This window comes from Puma concolor, chromosome A1 (genome assembly GCF_028749965.1).
Source record: "Puma concolor isolate L17-30 chromosome A1, mPumCon1.1.hap2, whole genome shotgun sequence".
NCBI classification, from domain to species: Eukaryota; Metazoa; Chordata; class Mammalia; order Carnivora; family Felidae; genus Puma; species Puma concolor.
Genome location: NC_141667.1, coordinates 9,216,599 through 9,232,485, shown reverse-complemented (window position 1 = coordinate 9,232,485; position 15,887 = coordinate 9,216,599). Strand labels below are relative to the sequence as shown.

Genomic DNA, 15,887 nt, shown 5'->3' with positions numbered 1-15,887 from the left:
AACAAATGCTGGAAAATCAAAGTCTCTTTATCAAAACAGTCTGCTCCTTAGAAGAGAAATAAATCAGTGAAATAATGGAACAGCTCGTATTACAGAAGAGACAAGGGGAGGTTGGATTGAAAGATTAAAATATGCCTTCCATTGATTCCACTCTCCATGGAATGAAGGGATTTTCACAGACTCTTACTCTCTTTTTAAGACATATTCTTAAAGATCACCTAATCTGGGATATTCTGATTTTAGGGCATCATAAGACAGAGGCTCAAATTATCAAATTCATTGACAGTATAAGGGAATTACTGTCCAAACCCAGAATGCGAAAAATTTTTTTTCTTTAAGAAAAACAATTTAAAAAAAAACTCCTTTTAGAAACAAATCAATAAAAGGAGAATTCAGGAAGGGACTGTTAAATAGAAGAACTTTAGAGATACAGCAAGCAAATTCAATATGTGGGGTTTTTTTTGGGGGGGGGTTCCTGATTTGAATAAATGAACTGTAAAAAACAATCTTCAAGGTAAGAGAAATTTTCATGAATTTGGAAGATGACATGAAGGATTTTTACTAATTGCCCTGGGAGTATCTACTAATTAGGATAATGGCATATCCTTATCACGTAGGGTGCATTGAAATTTTCATGGATGAAATAGTAGGGCACCTTGGATTTATTTTAAAAGACTTCAGCCAAAAAACTGAGGGAGGGGGGAATACATGAAACAAGGTGGCCAAAATGTTGACAGTGATCGAGAGCACCATGATGGATCTGTTGAAGCCCGGTAAACTTCTCTGTAAAAGCTTTTGAAAGTTTGAAACAAACCAGAAGCAAGTTGATAAACAGTAACCCTGCAGTGGCCTGGTCCCTCACCGTGCTTTCTGCCAACACTGAGCCTTCAGGGCGATGGGCAATTTGATGGATAAGACAGGGAAAACGATTCTCTTCTGGAATGAGGACAAGAGCGGAGCTGTTATTCTGGACAGATGGGTTCTGTTATTCTGGATGAAACCCACAGGCGAGTTTCAGAATGATCTGCCCTCCCTGTATGTATATCCCAAGGTTGGATTAGAATTATTTCCTGGGGAGACATTTCATAGATTTCACTAGATCCTCAAAGGGATTCATGACCCACGAAATTTGAGATAGACTAGATTATAGGAGTTCTGAAGCCTGTGTCAGCTGTAAATTTTATAAACCCATCTAAGAATATGATATTTCATTGTGCTATTTTAAGAACTCCCTGGACATTGTAAAGGGCTCTAGGTTTCAGGAAGTCTGCATTTTAATATATTTAATTTTTTAGGATATGGGAATGTTTAAGAGCTATCAGATGCATTGAAAAAAAAATCACATCTGGGTCTTACACTGGTTCAGCCATTAACACAATGGCCGAATGTATCAATGCAATTTTCTCTCTTTTAGATACCTTTCAATGTCATCCTGGAGTCTATGTAGTAAAACCTCACTGTTAAAAGATCTGCTTAAAAAAAAAAAACGTTAAGAATTGGGAAGCATTATAGTAACATAAAAATCCCTCAGCTATACACAAGGGAGCAATGTAATCGCTCTAAGTGCCAGCATCTCACTGGGTATAAAGAAAGAAACGTGCCAGTAAAGTCTGAGATCTCCCCAGGCTGGAAACTGAGATCATGCATATGCTAGTTGCTCATGGCATTTCTTTTATGCCATTGCGGTTAATTGGTATTCTACCTTTTTTTTTTTAATAAAATAAATTTGCAGTAAAATAACAGGTTTATAATGAAGCATAGAGCGGTGCGGTCAGTAACAGGAGGCTGCTTTAATTCAGTTACAAAGTGGGGGCCCAACTAGCCATCCTGCAGTATTGTCAGAGTTCAGACTATAGTTCATGCGCCAGGTGGGCTTCTGGCCGTGACACTGTTTGCCTGTTTCTTCTTGCTGTCGTCAAGCCTGGTGATGAGCCAGAGCAGAACGAACTTGTGCATGCCCGTGTGCCCATCTGTGTGTGTTTGCGAGGGCACACGTGCATGTTTGTTGGGGGGGGGGGGGGATGGGAGTAAAGAGAGCGATTTTTAGTATTAAAACTTTGTATTCAGTAGAACTGCAACAAAATTACATGCTAAACCACCTTAAAAATCAGTAGCCTGTAACACCAAGCATTTATTTGCATAGTCAAGACTTGTGCACATCTCTCATGAATGAGGGTTTGTCTGTTCCTGGCTGGATGGCCCTGATTCATGCAGTTTGCTGGCTGAGCTTCTCTTCAGGCTTCAGATGCGGCTCAGATCAGTTTGCTGGCCAGCGATTCTGGGCTGAGGAAGGGGCATGGGCCTCTCACGATGGGCAGCCAGAACCTCTGATGCTCACATCATATACATCCCCTTCCTACTGGCTATATCCAGTCACCTGGCCAGGTCCCAAGTCTGTAAAGCATAGAAGTCTGCTCCACCACAGTGGGGAGGGAAGAAGTACAGATTAGCTGAAAGATAATCCAGTGTATCACGAAGCCATTTCCTTACAATATTACACAAGCGTGTTATTAATTTTCTTGCTCAATTTGTGGCTAATTTCTGGCTTAGAAACACTAGACTTATGGGTGAGTCATGCACACAAATCAATGTCCAATCAGTGAAGCCCCTGGATCCAAATGTGGGTCACCTACCTTTTATTTCCTAAAATTTTTCTTCCCTTTCAGAATACTCATTATCTCAACCCTGCTTTTTGTTTTTGTTTTTGTTTTTGTTTTTGTTTTGTTTTGTTTGCAAACTCTCCCCGTTACTCTTCCTTCACTCTTCACCTCCCAATGGGTCTTTCAGTTCCCCAAAATGCATCACGATTTTGGTGCCTCAGGGCCTTTGCTTATACTATCCCCACCACTCTACCCATGATTCTTTGCCTCATGGAAGTCTATTCATCTTTCCTATATCATCTTAAGCATTACTTCCAAAGCCATCTTCACTGACCACCCAGCCTCATATGCCCCCATTATGCTCAAAATACTCTACCCCTTCCTTTGAAGCCCGTGATAATTTCTGTTTACATAGTTCTTTTGTGATCACATCCACCTTTCCCATTAGACCTAAAGTGTCACTGATACAGAAGTGATATCTTTGTTCCCCATTGCATTCAAAGCACCCAGCCTGGAACTCAGAGAGTTGTTGAATGAATGATTGAGAACAGAACCCTGGAGGGTGGGAGATTCCTCTTGTCAAACGTACTGCGTTTCTAAGCTTGGAGACACGGAGACAGACCAGCATGAGTGTGAACCCCAGCTCCAGTGGTCACTTCGGCTCCCATCCTTCCCAATGTGACCTGAGTTCTTTGTGCATGTGAGCATATGCCTCACTCTGACCCCAGGTTTGAAGAGTAGTGGGATTGTGGATGCAAAGCTCCTGGCCTGGTGCGAGAGACGGTCAAATCCAGGAACCCAGGAGGGGGTGCTGTCTTTCTCTCTCCCTGAGTGTAGGGTCTGGACCACTATCCTTCCCAGGCACCAGCATTGGGGAGCGCTTGTCCCACATCCTGCTTAGTGTTAGTCCTACAGTGAGTTCACGTAGCTGCCAGAGTAAAGCAATATTACGAGTGGAGTGTGGGGCTGGTGGTCATAGATAACACTGTTGCTATGGGAAAGTGAGTTTGGGCTGAGTAAAGGGCTTTTGAAAAATAACACACAACCAGAGGCTTCTATTCGTGGTGCATTCCCTCTTTTGACAATAATGAGGGAACTCTCTGTCCTCCCCAGTGACACAGTCCTCTCCCAGGTTTATCAAGTGGATGTGCAGTATTTCATCTGAGTTCCTCACTCGGGGTCGGGAGGGGTGATCCCTGGAAAGACTGACTGCATTTTCTGATGGGACACAGCAGAACCAGCAACCCCTTCCCGCGGACAGCCCTGCTCCATGAACCACATGCCCAAAGAACAGCTGCAATTGTATTGGCCCCAGGAAGAAATCTTACAATAGAACATTGACTTGAATCACTCCTATGCTAAAAACCAATATGTTCTCAATGTGACCGTTCTGACCGTGAACTCTTTGATGACAGAGGTGGAGGTTGGGGGTTGGGTTGAGGGGTGTACCTGACAAAGAAATAAGACCACTGCCTCTGGCCTGGTTGTTCTGAGATCTATTCATTCATTCCCCATGGTCCTCAGGTTAGCACACATACTTGCATGGTCCTTGCTACTTTTCCATTCCTTACAGCAACAATAGATAAATCAATTTAAAAAATAGCCTTGGCAGAATATCCATGATGCTTATATCCAGGTGTAAATGGGGTGTAAATGGTGAGGCATTCTGGGGATTGTTTAAGGAGTCACTCTCATTTCAGGATAATCATGATAAAGCACACTGGGGAAGTGAATGGATGAGGCAGAGCCATTGAGACAGGCTGTGGGTGAGGCCAGGAGAGGAATTATCATAGCATCATAGGACATGACTTAAGACACTACAGGCTTTGTGGTGCCCTTTGGGGGAAAGCTTCTTTGGGACCACTGGGCTGTGAGAACCATGAAATAGGGTGGGGAATGGGCTCTGTGTGTCCCCACCTCCTCAGTCCTCTGTAAGGGAGGCTGGAGTCAGAAGTTGGGTGAGTTCCCCTTGCAAACAGGACTTAAGTGTCAGTTTCCTTCTGTCCTTTGGAATTAGTCCATGGCTCACATGGCCGGTCACGCTTCCTCTAAACTACAGGTGCATTTTGGAAACCCTTCAATTTAAATCTTTGGCATGTGAACTGATTGATTTGAATAAATAATTATTTTAAAGGGGTGGAAATACCGTAGATATCAACGATGCTATTGAATATTCCTTAAGACAGCTTCCCAGTTTTTAAAGTGAAATGCTTGGCATTTAGTATACCACGATTAATATTTCAATTTGTTAAAATATTTTGATAAATAAAAGATCATCATTTGACTCAAAAAAAGATTTCCAATTTCAAGTCAGAGTCAGTTAAATGAAATTGTTAAAAAGGCATGGGGCCTACTCTTATTATAATTATTGATCAGACTGCGACTGCAGTTACTATAGTGGGTAGATTATTTTCTTAAGGGTAACTGATCCTTCAACCAGAAAGAAAATTAATTTTGGATAATGAAAGAAATTGTAAAGAACTATAAGAAAAGTGGAGAAGAGGAACTTGGCCCCTCCTACATTTAGAGAGTGAAATTGGTAAAAAGATACTCACAAATACGAGAAATAATCAATGATGAAATGAGACTTGAGTCTAAATAGAGTGCTGAAAACAGAAAGTGTAAGACATCTTTTCTGCCCCTTTGTTCAATACGATAAAAATTACTTTTTATTGCCTCTGTTGGTATCATAGTATTAATTGACTGTAGTAAAACATGGAAAAATCTCTATTTCTGAAATGGATCGTTTCTACTGTTATATTAATAATTGGAAAAATTATTTCTTACCCTTGAGTCTTCCTGAAACCTACCAAAGATAGTGGGAGCCATCCAAATAAGACATACTGACATATTGGAGTTACTTGTGGTCTCAGTATGTTCAGTCTTTCATGAAGCGTGTCTTATGACTGCAAGCTCTCAGGAATGAGTGTGTGCTTCTTGGAAGAACAACCAGGAGGGGGCAGCACGTCTTTGAAAATTATATTTATTTTATTTTTTTAATGTTTATTTTATTTTTGAGAAAGAGAGAGACTGAGAGTGAGCATGGGAGGTGCAGATACAGAGAGAAACACAGATCTGAAGTAGGCTCCAGCCTCTGAGCTGTCAGCACAGCGCCTAATGCGGGGCTCGAACCCACGAACCGTGAGATCATGACCTGAGCTAAAGTCAGACGCTTAACCGACTGAGCCACCCAGGCGTCCCCAAGAGTTATTTATATTTATTTCACGTCAGCATTTTTTTCAAGTGCCCCTCATACATAGTTAATGTGTGCTATAATATGCATTTATAGGTCAGAAAACTCCCTTTCTTTGCAAAGAAAAAGATGATGTGGTAACAGCTATTGATAAAATGGAGCTTCAAAAAATGTTTGTTTCCAATGAAGACTTGTCCTCTTTAGTCACATGGTTCATTATTTGTGAATTATGTGGCAACATACCCATTCCTTCTTCAGTCAGAAAATCTTCATGGAGTCACCTAATCATTAGCAATAACTGTGTTAATTAACCAATGGAAGGTTTAGAATCTTCCTTATGAGAATATTATGAAAACTAATATATTCTCAAGAACCACAGATAGGTCTTTTTTTTTCCTGGGGAGATGGATGCTGAATTAACAATTCTTTAAATATTTTTCCTTCAGCACAAATTCTACCAGACTTTTCCATAAAAATGTTTTAATCATGTGATATTGGCACCCCTTCAATGTCAAGCTTAAAATTGTTTTTTAAAATAACTCAGACATTCATAATTCTAAATTAACCCGGCTACAAATCTGTTTATCCTAGATTAACCTTTTTTCAGATCCTTCACCTTTCTCGTATATTAAAGACTTCGAGAGAAAATTAGCAAAGTCAAATACTAAATTTTTCTTAAAACAATAGTTTGCTTTTCTGTAATAACACATTATGTAAAACCTCATTGATTCACATAAAATAAAGTCTGAGGATTAGCATTCTGTTTGTTGGACTTTAATTATTCTCGCGTGCTTATAGTTAACCTAAATTAAGCTAAGCAAGGAAACAGCCCCTGTCAAAGTCTTGCTTTGATATATAAATTATAGATGGATGTAAGTGACTTTTAGACAATTGGATTCTCGGTTCCATTAGAGCAACAACATTATACTTTTCTGTGTTGTGCACAGATGTATAGAGTCAAGATGCCATTCTTTAGAAGATCGCAATAAATTCTAACATCAGTGTGTCACTTTAGGAATTAAATGACAGAAATGTATAACTCCAAGGGGCTTTGAAAATCAGAAGTTTTCCCTTCTGTGTAAAGATTAGAGATTTTCACATATGTGTCCATCTCAAATTTCTAGTGAAATCTTTTTCAGAAGTCCAGTCTAAAACTCAGCCCAGGGAGGCAAAGTTCTAGTTCTTTGCTGGGTGGGGAGCCTGTTGTCTCTCCCCCTCCCTCTGCAGCCCACTCACCCTGAGACTTGAAACCAGGGACCCTGCAGACCTCAGGCCCAACAGCGCTGACTTCACTATCCCTTTGTTTTCCGAATGCCAAGTGAGGATGCCGTCATCTAAGCACATGGTTCAAAGCGATGGAGGTCATTAATTAAAACCCAGTAATTGTAAAAATAACTGTGTGAATAAAAGTATATATTTCATTTCATCTCATTGTACCATATTTTATGTTATTCTGTTACTTCTTTTCAACGACAAAGAAGGGTTGGTAAACGAGGGTCTAGATATAGCTATCTGAGAGTCAGTTCACAGAAAGTGTGCATAGAAGCAAACCTCCATATACGTTATATACATTTTTGGGTATTTGCACATACTTCAAGTATGCGTAAAGCACGCTTGCACCATCGGATGAAACGTTCTTGCGCCGAGACAGCAGGAAGTGCAGAATGGACAGCGCTCTCCAAAGGGAAGAATACTAGTGTAGAAGCTAGTTTGAGGTAAATAGCCAAGCGGTACGCCCTGCTTCCATTTCACACATAGAGACACTCAACAGCTTACTTCATGATTCCTCACATTGCAAAGGTTATGATCATTTTTGACAGCTGTCCTTGTTCTTTTTGAAAATATTTTTGCTAAGCAAGTTCTCATGCATGAAATAGCAGTGTTGTGGTGACAGCAGAATGTCTAGAGAGAACCAAATGTTCAATGGTAATTAGAAAGAGTGCATCACAAGTACTTGCTGAATTGCTGGATTCTGTCTAAAATGTTATTTAAAACACTGGGTATTTGCGTGGAAATCAGACTCGTCGCTTTAGCGTCTTCCCGTTTTGGCAACGGCAACTGCTCCAAGGGTCCCCCACTCTGTCAGGGAGCCAGAGCACTTGTAAAGAGGAGGGTGTTGATGTGAGGAAGGCTGGAGAGAGCCTTCCGTCTTTCCAGAGGACCCATGGAGGAACAGCATCTGTTATTTCTAGAAGGATGTTCTGCATTTCTGTCTTGCTGGGAGGCAGTGCGGGGTGACGATTGTGGACTCTACGGTCATCTGCCTGGGTCGGAATCCCAGCCCTGCCCCTTCCTAGTTTGGTGAACCCGGAAGTTCTGTTCGACCTCTCTGTGTCTTAGCTTACTTTGAGGTTGGTCTTCACCATGGTGCCCACGTCCTAGTGTGTTTGAGAGGACTGAGTGATATTGTATACGGAAAACACTTGGGAAAGTGCCTGATGCACGTGTGTGCTATTTAACTGCTTGCACTCTTTATAATAAATGCTCTGCCGCACTGCAAATGTTCCAAATCCTGCCATTTACAAGAAAAGGGAGTCCTTGTGGGATCAGAGCAGGTGGGTCCTAGGTGGAAATCATCATCATAATTGCGTCGTTCTGTGGCATTGAAAAAGCTTCAGGCTTTTAAAACATTCACTTTTTCCACGTTTTCAAAAACCAAGAAATTAATAGTCTTTCGTCTCACATTTTGATTTCTTGATGGTTATGGTTTCCATCATAAGCAGTGACTCTTTTTTTTATGTGTTCTTTTGCCAATTTTATTTGAAGGAGGGAATTTACTAGAGATTATTCAAGACTTGTGACCAACGGTGGTCATGTCTCCTGATACATTTATTAACATTTAAGAATGTGAGGTTGCAGGTTATCTAAGGGATGAAAAATAAAACTTTAAGCCGTGTGTGTGTGTCCATATGTATATATGTTCTATTTTGTTTGGTTCTTAAAGCTAACATTATTGTCAGGCCCAAGAATTATAATATACAATTCAAAATGAAAAGGCTTCAGCTATTTAAATGTTCTTCATTGAATTTGTCTGGCATTTTGTGGCTCTTTTCGATCTTTTGGTTAGTATCTAGTTCATACTTTCCCCAAAATAAGTGTGTGATAAATGTGCATTTAATTTCAGGGATGCCTGGGTGGCTCAGTCTGTGAAACGTCAAACTCTTGATTTTGGCTTAGGTCATGATCCCATGATTCGTGGGTTCGAGGCCCATATCTGGCTCTGCGCTGACAGCATGGAGCCTGCTTGTGATTCTTTCTCTCCCTCTCTCTCTGTCCCTCTCCCACTCTCTCTCTCTCTTTCTCAATAAATAAACTTTTTAAAAATGCACATTTAATTTTAAAAGCAAAGAAAGAAATGGAAGTAATGGATGCTAAATCTGTATCTTGTTTTAATGTTTCTGTTTTGTAAAGAGGATGAAAGTCAACATATTTCTCAAAATGTATTACCATTTTTAATAGGTAAGGCACAATTGTGCACCATTTCCCCCCTTCTTTGACTGTGAATATCTGGCCTCAAAAACGCATGCATCATTATTTTTTTCATATGGGAGTTTTGAAACTCTCATAGACTAGGTTTTTTTTAAAAAATGCTGTCACAAGCTCTATGCAGCAAAAAGTCGAATATTAGCAGAATAAAGATCAAAAGAGGGACTCTAACCAGAGCTATAGGCTTTGCTTTATATCTTGAGCTTCTCTGAACCACCACCAGCATGAATTCACATCAGGGATTTTATGCACCTTCAGTGTGGGCTGGGGTTGATACGCGGCTGGCTGGGGAGCACTTTCTAGAAAATGAATATGAGCCATTACTAGAGCAGGTGGAGCCAGAAGGCATTGGGATAAACACAATAAACCTAGTGCGGAATTTGCAGAGACTGTCTTGTGTGCATTCACGACGTTGTCATTTCGTACACAGCTGGACGTGCAGATGATAAAAACGCTTTCCTAACAACAAATCCAGTATTAAAAAAACCATAAGCACAGTGAATAACAATTGAATGTATGTTAGGACACCTCAGTGAGCAAGCACAGAGAATATGTTCACGCGGATGTACAAGTTGTGTGGGCAGCTGTGTGCCAATCTGCATTCTTACTCACCGACTTTGTTCTTCTTTGCATATTCGGTTACATTATCCGGAACGCATCTCCCAACTCGTTCTGTTTTCATTTCACCCAAAGAAGGAAAACTGTGTGTTGAAAAGCTCCTCTCGGGGCGCCTGGGTGGCTCAGTCGGTTGAGCGGCCGACTTCGGCTCAGGTCATGATCTCGCAGTCCGTGAGTTCGAGCCCCATGTCGAGCTCTGTGCTGACAGCTCAGAGCCTGGAGCCTGTTTCAGATTCTGTGTCTCCCTCTCGCTGACCCTCCCCTGTTCATGCTCTGTCTCTCTGTCTCAAAAATAAATAAAACGTTAAAAAAAAAAATTTAAAAAAAGAAAAGCTCCTCTCTTCACATGTTTCTCCCTATTCAGTGATTTTCGGGGCACATTTATTGAATTTACAAGAGGCAGATGAGTCGACAGCGTGAGAAAATCAAACGGATTGCCTAATGCAGCCATATTTTTATAGCCTATACATTTTATCTAGAAAAGTGATGACAAAGAAATATCTCTCAAGTTTAAAGTAAAAAGGTACGAGGAGGACTGGAACAGGTACTTTATCCAAGAGGACATAGGGTGACATGAAAGCACAGTGAAGAACATCCAACAGCATTCACCACTGGGCAGGGGACGCAATTGAAAACTGTAATGAGACACCATTCACACTCACCAGAAGAATGACTAAAATTTAATAACAAATTTTTAAAGCTTTTTTTGGTACTGTTTATTTTGAGGGAAAGAGAGCATGAGCTTGGGAGGGGCAGAGAGGGAGTGAGAAGGAGAATCCCAGACAGGCTCTGTGCTGTCAGCTTAGAGCCTGATGCGGGGCTCAATGTCAAGAACCATGAGATCATGACCTGAGTCGAAATCAAGAGTCAGACGCTCGGGGCGCCTGGGTGGCGCAGTCGGTTAAGCGTCCGACTTCAGCCAGGTCACGATCTCGCGGTCCGTGAGTTCGAGCCCCGCGTCGGGCTCTGGGCTGATGGCTCGGAGCCTGGAGCCTGTTTCCGATTCTGTGTCTCCCTCTCTCTCTGCCCCTCCCCCGCTCACGCTCTGTCTCTCTCTGTCCCAAAAATAAATAAACATTGAAAAAAAAAATTTAAAAAAAAAAAAAAAAAGAGTCAGACGCTTAACCGACTGAGCCACCCACGTGCCCCTAATAACGAATTTTCAAAACACCTGGCAATACTAGGTTCTGGCAAGAATGCAGAAGATCCAGAACTCTTAGACCCTGCAGAAGGGTATATAAAATGCTACAGATTTTGGAAAATGGTTTAGCAGTTTTTTTTGTTTTTTTTTTTAACGTTTATTTATTTTTGAGACAGAGAGACAGAGCATGAACAGGGGAGGGGCAGAGAGAGGGAGACACAGAATCTGAAACAGGCTCCAGGCTCTGAGCTGTCAGCACAGAGCCTGACGCAGGGCTCGAACTCACGGACTGTGAGATCATGACCTGAGCCAAAGTCGGACGCTTAACTGACTGAGCCACCCAGGCGCCCCCGTTTTTGATTTTTTTGAGAAAGAGAGAGAGAGAGTGAGGGAGGAGGGGAGCAGCAGAAAGAGAGGGAGAGAGAAAATCCCAAGCAGGCTCTGTGCTGTCAGTGCAGAGCCTGACTCGGGGCTTGAACTCCCGAACCGCGAGATCATGACCTGAGCCGAAGTCTGACGCTTAACCGACCAAGCCACCCAGGCGCCCCTAGCAGTTTCTTATAAGGTTAAACATATTTTCCATATCATCCATTACCAAACCTCTGGGTGTTTACCCTAGAGAAATGAAAGTTTATGTTTATACCAGAACTGCGTATGAGTATGCATACTAACTTTATTTGTGAAACTCATGAGCTGGGAACAATCCAAATGCCTTTAAGCGGGTAAATACTTAAACTTCAACTGTGATACAGCCAAGCCACAGAATGCTCTCCAGCAGTAAAGAAAGAACTCTTGATACATGGAGCAACTTCAATGAATTCAAAGACATTTGGTGAGTTAGAAAAGCCAGCTGGATGGGACACCTGTGTGGCTCAGTCGGCTAAGCGTCCTACTTCGGCTCAGGTCATGATCTCGCGGTGTGTGAGTTCAAGCCCCACATCAGGCTCTGTGCTGACAGCTCAGAGCCTGGAGCCTGCTTCGGATTCTGTGTCTCCCTCTCTCTCTGCCCTACCCCCACTCTGCCCTACTCTGCCTCTCTCAAAAATAAATAAGCATTAAGAAAAAAAAACAGAAAAACCAATTGGAAAAGTTTACAAATATATGACTGTCTGCATGACACTCTCCAAAGACAAACTCATGAAGATGGAAAACAGATCAGTGATTACCAGGGGTTGTGGGTAAAGGGCAAGTGTGGCTAAAGAGATTTCATGAGGTAGTTTTTTACGATGATAGAACTGTTCTGTATCCTGATGAGACTATATATCTGTTCAAATTCACAAAACTATACAAGAAAAATATCCCAACTTTATTATATAGTAATTAAAAAAAATTTTTTTTAAGTAAACTCTACCCCTAACATAGGGCTCAAACTCACAATCTGGAGATCAAGAGTCACATATTCTACTGACTGAGGTGTCCCTTTCTTTTTTCTTTCTTTCTTTCTTTCTTTCTTTCTTTCTTTCTTTCTTTCTTTCTTTCCTTCCTTTCTTTTCTTTCTTTCTTTCTTTCTTTCTTTCTTTCTTTCTTTCTTTCTTTCTTTCTTTCCTTCCTTCCTTTCTTTTCTTTCTTTCTTTCTTTCTTTCTTTCTTTCTTTCTTTCTTTCTTTCTTTCTTTCTTTCTTTCTTTCTTTCCTTTCAACGAAGCTCTATACCCAACTCAGGGCTTGAACTGATGACCCCGAGATCATGAGTCGCATGCTCTAATGTCTGAGCCAGCTAGGCACACCCTTAAAGATACTTTTAAAAATCATGGCTAGCATATTTCTCTCTAAGCTGCTTAAGAAGCTGAAGTCACACATGAAAAAGGTCAAATCAAGTACAGTTTCACAAACTTTAAAATATTTAATGAATTTATATTTTTGGTTAACATCTGCATCTCACACAGTGCTCTCTAAGTGGCAGAGGTAAGGTGGTACCATATGGGATGATTGCACGTGGCTCATGGTTGAGCACTTTTCATTTTAACAGTTATATATTTATTTCAATAGGTAAGGAGGTAAATAACATGTCAGATCCATAATTTCATGGGTAGTGTTGCTTAAGAGTGGCTGAATGTAAAAATGGCAAAATAACTTAGAAGCCACTGTGTGTGTATGTGTCTGTGCACACGCATGTCTGTGTTTATTGAGAAATAGCCAAGAAAATAGACTGAAATCTAAGAAATACTAAGCAAGTCATTTTTTTTGAGATAGCTAGCTTTTTAGACCATATGTAGTAGGAAAGAAAAAGTTATAAGGAAATGACGATATAGTCAGATTTTAAAGACTTAAAGCAAAATAGTACTTTGTTTCTGAAAAAAGAAGAAAATGTTATATGGAGAATTTCCATTGTTTAAAAATAATTGTTTGTGTCTGTGTCTCCGTGTTATCAAGGCAAATGCTAAAGTGCCAAACAGGCGAGAGAAACCTACAGGTATATTTCACAAAATAAAAACTAATTGTACAGGTAAGGAGGAATTCAAATACATGTTTTGTCTCGGTTTATCTATTTTAAATCATTCCTGACATAACCATTTATATCCTCTATTCCGTGTTCAGTCATGGATGTTCCAATAAGGAAAATAAACTCTTATTAACATACAAGTGAATAAAAACATTTAACCGGTTTCATATTTTCACTGAACCAAGAAAAAAATTAATTTCATGGAAACCTAAGTATAGACATGAAAATAATCGAGCAGTTTTACATATTATCCAGAGCTTCAGGTTATTAATATGTGTTTCGGCTTCTTCCAAATAACTTAGGAATATTATAAACTATATTTAGGATTACTAATAAGCAACACATAGAAAAAAATAGCTAACAAATAGTTGATTGTTTATATTCAATTTTAAATCATTTGGTACATAGCTTTGGTAAGATTTTCTCAGATTAGGGATGAAAGCAGGGAGTTTCACAAGGCGGTCATACTAGGAGAACATTTAGGGTGTTACTGGGGAGGAACTGATGACGGTTGCTGATGGTGGCTGTTGAGTTGCTCTTTTCTCCATCGTTCTCTCCTGTATCCCCTGCCCATCCTCCCCCTTCTTCCTCCTTGCTTCCTTTCCTCCTCATTTTCTCTCCCTTCCACCATCCTTCCTGCCTTCCTTTCTTTGTTTCCTATACAAGGAATTTCTGGGTCAGAAAATACATGCACTTTTTTTTCCTCGCTGTTTACTGACACGTTGATTTCCTGAAAGGTTCTGCCAACTTAACCCAGTATTGTGTGAGACTGCCTGCCCTCCGCCAGGCAGGGGAATGCTGGATGGGATCAACCAAGGATACCTCATTCTTCTATAAACTTACCTTTCCCTGGTCGCTACTGACACGGAGCATGTTGCCTTCCATCTGCAAGAGATTTCTAATTCTTTTTTTTTTTTTTTTTTTTTTTTTTTCTGAAGACTGTTCCAATTTAAAAAAAAAAAACATTTTTTTACATTTATTTATTTTTGAGAGACACAGTGAGACAGAGCACAAGGGGGGAGGGGCAGAAAGAGAAGGAGACACAGTATCTGGAGCAGGCTCCAGGCTCTGAGCTGTCAGCACAGAGCCCGATGCCGGGCTCGAACTCACGGACCGCGAGATCATGACCTGAGCCGGAGTCGGACGCTTAACCGAATGAGCCCCCCAGGCGCCCCTCTAATTCTTCTTTAGTGAATTGCCTGCCTATGTGTTTTGACTCTCTTTCTACGCCATTTATCTTTTGCTTCTTGCTTGGGCTTCTTTCTACACTATTTTTTATTAACAATTATATACTTTGCAAAACATTTTCATAGTCTTTTGTACGTTCAATTGTTTATGGAATCATTGGACTTAACAAAATCTTAATTTGACTTACTCTTAACTAGATTATAAATCTTAATTTGATAGTAAAATAAAAATAACGGGCTCCTATTTCTTCAACTACTTTCGTACTTATTTATTTTCTTGTTTGGGGTTCTGTTTGTTTCAAATGTCAGCTTAGCTGGGATATATTTTCAATATCGTATGAGACAAGTTCAGCAAACTTGAATTCTTTCAGATTAACTTAGACTTGACTTTTCAAGTTAAGAAAGGATCTAAATAGGTTTTTAGGAAATTGCATCGAATATATATATTCTGGTAAGAAGTGGCATTTAAAAATATTATCTCTTGCCATATAGGAATATAATCTGTTTTCAAATTGCATGGAATGTTTCCTTTTTTGTTTGTTCTCCTTCTTTCAAATTAAAAAAAAATTTTACATTTATTTATTTTTAAGAGACAGAGACAAGCATGAGCAGGGGAGAGGCAGAGAGAGAGAAGGAGACACAGAATCTGAAGCAGGCTGCAGGCTCTGAGCAAGCTGTCAGAACAGAGCCTGATGTGGGGCTCGAACCCACAAAACTGTGAGATCATGACCTGAGCTGAAGTCAGATGCTCAACCAACTGAGCCACCCAGGCGCCCCAACCTTCTTTCAAATTTAAGAGTTAAACTATATATATTTTTTTCTTATACCTTTTCTGTTACATCTATTTCTAGACATTTTATAACTTGATATTATGGTAACCCCCCCCCCCCACACACACACACCTAGTAATGTGCATTATGTTGTCTTTTCACCAACATACAGATAATGTATTGATTTTAGTATATGTCATATAACCTACTGTTAAACCGATTCTTTTTTTTTCTGAGATAGTTATTAAAGTTTGTTTGTTATCACTTGATACTTTCATCTCTCCTAGGTAATCAACAATAGTGAGGGTTTTGTATTGCTTTTCTTTTTTAATTGGAATTCCAATATAGTTAACATAGGGTGTTATAGTTGTATTTTTCATATAACACCTCTTTTAGAAAGTATTGGTAGACCTTCTAGGAGAGAGTTAGATACCCCTGGTGAAGGTCAAGG

The 15,887-nt window shown here is 40.3% G+C and overlaps 1 protein-coding gene across 5 annotated transcripts in view; it reads left to right on the top strand.

Moving 5' to 3' along the window:
• CTNND2 (catenin delta 2) overlaps window positions 1-15,887 on the top strand; it is a 945,427-nt gene that overhangs the window by 425,067 nt on the left and 504,473 nt on the right. The gene's annotated exons all lie outside the window — the stretch shown is intronic.